The sequence below is a fragment of the Rhododendron vialii genome, chromosome 2a, assembly GCF_030253575.1.
Source record: "Rhododendron vialii isolate Sample 1 chromosome 2a, ASM3025357v1".
In the NCBI taxonomy this organism is placed as follows: Eukaryota; Viridiplantae; Streptophyta; class Magnoliopsida; order Ericales; family Ericaceae; genus Rhododendron; species Rhododendron vialii.
The window spans coordinates 19050811-19056279 of NC_080558.1; positions in this window are offsets into that span (position 1 = coordinate 19050811).

Sequence of the window (5469 nt, forward strand, 5' to 3'; positions counted from 1 at the left end):
CACATTCTGTCCCATGAGCCACTATCTCTATCTGCTCCTAGAGGGGCAAGTTCGAGACCTACGTTATCAGGAACATTGTAATCCGTCCTAAACGTCGCCATTGCGGCGGGAGTATCACAGAATTTCCTAAACTTACTGGGTCTAGGAGGGGTGTCATGTTCATCCGCCATGGATATACTCGAAGAAAACGTAAATGAAAGAATGGGAGTGATTGAAACCCTAGAAATGACCACAATCTGAGAATGAAATCTCAGATGAAAACCTAAGCAGAAGAAATGGAGTTAGAACGAGAGTCTTACAACGATACCGTGATGATTTCTTGGAGTGCAATCGAATTTGCAGATGGCGGCGATGGCGGAAAGCTTAGGACTGAAAGTTCGAATGTTTTGGATGAACAACCAAAAAGAGCCCTTCTAGCGGTTTAAAGGTGAGAGACGGAGACGAAACGTCTCCTCTCACACCGTTACAGGAAAAAGTAACGGAAAGAAGAAACCGTTCTGACGCCGTTTCATAGAACGTCAGTTCGAATTTAATGCGTGGCATATGAAACATGCCACGTGGAGTCATTTCCTCGAGATGGTATAATGACAGAGGCGCCAAAAGGCATCAATGAAGTATTGAAATTATGACTGCACGGGATCAAAAGAGTTTGGTCTAGATAGAATTCTGTTTCTAAGCGTCATATATTACCCCCGAACAGTGGTAAATACATGAAGCTGGGGAGCAATTGTAGGGAGGTATTCCCGAGCAGATACATTTAGTTACCAAACACGTGATGTTTGGGAACACGTGGTAAATACGACTGGACTTATCGCCGAGCAGTTCGGTGAACAGCGATATGGACCAGTGATATGAGAAGTCATGGCTATAAATAGACTGTTCGGTTATGATACAGCCGAACATATGTTGTAAAGAACCTAGCACGTGATACGAGTGATCACGGGTTGAAAGCAATGCAATCGATATCCGAATAAATGGTACGTGGGACCATAGTTTGAATATAGACAGGACAGTTATCATGCTAAACAAGTGTTCGGCAATATGGACCAGTGACATGAGAAGTCAATGGTCCAGGAAGGTTGTACGGGCTCAAGGACCAGTTACATGTGAGGTAACTGGTCCAAGCCGTCTGTTCGGCTATGAGACGGCCGAACAAAGATGGAATTCCAATCGAGAGTAAGAGCAGAGAGAATACTCTGGAAGATTCCAGAATAGTCATGTCCCATAAAGGGATAAAGATCCCAAGAATATAGGATCTGATAAAGATACCCAACGAGTATGGAATGTTCGGCTCTTAATGGAAAAGAATCCTAAAAGGACTCTTTTCCATAAACTGATAAAGGAAACGAGACTCCTTGATATCCTGGGTTTCCTATACGAGTTAGGAATCCTATAGCAACAAGGATGCTTGGACAGCAAGCATCCATAAATCTATAAATATGAGGTAAACCTAGAGGTAAAAGGTACGCAATACGTTGCATTATTATTGTTTTCCTACTGATAATTAGGGCTGAGTTTTCTAGTACGTGATACTAACAAAGGCATCGGAGGGCCTTTGCCACGAGAGGCAAAGGTGCACTCACCCCCTGTCTATTTTGCAGATTAGGGTTCAGACGTCGAGCTAGGGTTCCGGTGAAGAGGCACGAATAAGCCGTTGCAATCCAGTTGATCCGAAGCGTCAATTGTTTTCATCCCCCTACAACCATAAGTCCATGGGTTCACAAGAAGTCAATCAGTAATCATTATATCCATTCATCATCGGAATGGTCCCCAAGGTGGGACTTGAAATAATCGTTAGGCCAAATTGGGGTGTCTACACCCCTGAATGGTTCAAACTGGTTCAACGCTATTCCCAGAGGAGCATTGCACCCGATCAGATAGGCTCGAAGAGTTTGTTGGCGGCTGGAGATGGTCTCACAAAGACACACCTGGAGTTGATCCTGAGATAAAGAAGTATCAAATCCCCTGCTACCGGATGCCAAGTAAGAAAGCAGAAGCTCAGAAGGCCCCAAGCCTCATACCATGTTCAAAACAGCAAAGCAGTGTTCCACCAATGAGAAAGTTCAAAAATGACCCGGAGCAAGGAGTTTCAGCCGAAGCGCTTTGGATCCTTCATTATCAAGGCCATTTTATCTGGGGCTATGACCAAAGATTATCGACCTCGACGATAACAAATTCAATATCTTGGTCAACCTGGATCAATTCAAGTGCTACTTTTCCCTGAGAGAAGCTCGTTGGGCTGAAAATCCCAAGGGTGGGCAGTTCCAAGCAATAGTTAGAGTAGCCTACTAGACCGAGAACCTATAAAGGCGGTCTAGGAAAAAATGATTAGGCAATTATTGAAAGTTTGCTAGACTGAAGACCTGAATGGGCAGTTTTAGGCAAATGTTAAACCGTAAAAGGAGAGATAAAACGCACGAGTGAATCTTGGCCTAAACTACGTTTTGACCTAATTCCTTGAAATGGGATACATAGGCAGTCTCTTTTCGAGACTCGGTCATAATCTATCAATTGGATCCATGATTGACGTTTGGGTACGCACTAAGGGTCGAGAACAAGACAAACTTTGTTGGAGAATCAAAAGGGGGAAACCTTTCATCTTTCAAGTTTAATGCAAATGACTATTTCAATTACAAAGGCTGAGCATCAAGCCTTAAAATATTTGAAGCATCAAAAACAGAACGAAATGCTTGTGAGGCCTAATGGCTCACAGTTTATTCTAAGTCAACGGAGCATGGTGTGAGCAACTGCAGCGGACTTGAACTCATACACGCTAATTTGAGGTTCACATGCACTTGTTCAAAGTGATGCGTGTTGGTCTCAAACCTGCGCACGCTTCTTCAATTCTTGCAACAGACAGTAATAGTCAGCCATCGCGCCTAATGAAGATTTGGACTCTCGCGGGGGTATTTCGAGTTCAAATCAAGGTCGCAGCGCCTCAAAAGTTGTTATCTGGTGTTTGCCAAGTTTTCCATGCCGTACAGGCCATGTGGGCCTAATATAACTGTTCGGGGGTGTCAGTTTCAGTAGAGGATGTGTGTGGTGCCGCTTGGGACCCAGCTCTTGAGCCACTGGGCGCCCCATTGTCTACAACTCTCCCATCGTCGGTCCAGCTGGATGACCCTGTTGAGGTGTTGGTCGATTCTGGATGAAGTAGGTGAACCGGATGAGGTGTTGGTCGATCCTGTTTATTCGGACGACCTTATTGTGTAGCCATTGGGCTACATTTTGACGGGTAGCTTTAGCATACCACTCTCTTCACTGAGAAGTGGACCTGACTTCTAGCAATAGCGGTACCCATCATTGACTTGGATTTTATAGCTTCACACGCCGCTCTTAAAATAAGGATCGTGTGCCCAGCTCCGGTTAGTAAGGGCAATTTTGTGTCGGTGACATTGAATTTTACTAAGTTCTTTTATTTTTGGCACAATCTATGTATAGTTGTCTTTTATTTTGTTGTTTTTTTTATTTCTTGTCTTCTATTTAGTGTTCTTGCTTTTCTCAATAAAAAAAAGGAAAAAACTAGAAAATTGGAAAAAAAATATTAGCATAATGGTCTTGTATAGTCACCCGTTCTTTGCCCCCGGTGAGGGATGGGGAGAAAAGTATGACGAGTTGATCGCGTGAAGATTTGGTAGAGTATTTTTCTTTTTCTTTTTGTTTTGGGAGCCCAAATAACACGAGCCGGGCGGTACTAATGTCATTCTTATTTTTCGGGAGTTGGTGCCTAATTCTTTTGCAGGGTGCGGCGCTACACACGGCGGCAGGAGCGGTGACTGCAAGTTCCTCAAACATTGGCCGAGGTCATGGTGGTTGGCTGTCACCTGTAGGTCCATTTCTTCTCCCTTGTGCTTTCCTTTGCTGTGTCTCCATGCTCTGGAGACATAGCATGTTTCTAGTTGGGGGGAGGGTGTACTTTGTATATGTTCTTGTTGTGTTGCTAGGGTAAAATTTTAAATTTTTCGAAGATACACTTGTTATGCTTGATTGTCTTGTTACGCGAGCATGTTAGAATTAGCCGAATTGTTGTGCTTGTTTAACTCAAGTTCATGCATATATTTGGCGTCCTTTTTGAACATGTTTGTGCCGTAGATGACGTTGAGTAGGTATCCCTACATTGTTAATAGTGCATTCTAATAAACATTCCCATGTTATTTGTTATCTTTTTCTCGTATTTGCGAAAAATAGTAGGCCCCCTATCAGAATCCCGAGTTTCCGGAGTTGGAGGTTAGCGACGACTTTGCCAAGAGCGGTTCAGATTGATTTCGGACTTCTGTGATGCATGGAGCTAGGGTGGTGGTGTTACCAAGAGCGGTTTGGATAGATTTCGGACTTCTGTGATGCACAGAGCTAGGGTGGTGGTGTTATCATTATTTTATGCGTCATTTCGAGTCTTTAGTGTTGGTGAACTATTTTATTTTATTTATTTTATGTGGGTCTGTAAGAATTATCATGGATGTTGTTTTTATTTCATGTTAGACATGGTTTGGTTGGCACCAGTGGGTGCGTGGTTGGTAGCTAAGGGTAAGGTGGCGGCCAGTTTGGGTAGATGACCTTGCGCTATTATAGGCTGCCGCCTAATTTTGCAGTTTCCCTTTCGTTTGGAACCATGGTCATTGTAAGCCTAATTAAGTCCTTAGTGGATCTTATGCACGTTGTTAAACTCTCGTTCATGCATGTTTTATATTAATGTTGCTCATTTTGTGGAATCGTGATTGTTATATCGTGCTTTTATTCTTTGTGAGCGTTGTCTTTGATTGGCCCATGGAGGCCTTTGTTTTGGTCCCATGTAGTTCGCCAAGCGCTTTTTCATGGGATGTTAGAGTGTTCTGGTGAGCGAGTGTAGCATTGTTGCCTTCATGGAGTCATTTTATCTCTACTTTTGTTTCGGCGCCAATTTTGTTCTTTTTTGCCAAAGCATGCATGTAGTTGAGTTGTAGGTAAGTGAGAAGGCTTGCCTCACCTAACTATTGTACAGTAAGCATAACCTTTGTATCCCCATTCGTGTCTTGTTAGTATTTGTTTTGTTATTTTCATTTTCGTTCGTTACTGGGGATGGACTAGCAACACTTAAGTTTGGGGGGGGTGTGTGTGATAGGCGCGTGATATCGTAGATATAAGCGCCTAAGTAGGGCATATTAGCGCGTTAGAGGCGCGGTTTATTCCATTTCCATTTGATGCCGTGCTTTGTCTTGTTTTGTGTCGACGGTAATTTCGCAAGAAAGAAGGCGGCTTTTGCGCCAAGTTGGGATTCCGAGGCCTTGAGGCCATGTTGGACGTTGCCATGGAAAGCCAAGAAGAAGGCGTGAGGCATCGGGTCATATGACGGAGATGTCGGGTGCTAAGAATGCATGCAAGGTCCTAAATATCCCCTAACGTATGGCGGTAGGGCTATTGCCAAATCTGTACCCCTACAGATAGCACTAGCCGTGGACCAGTGAAACGCGTAGGGCTACAGCTCTCAGCTGT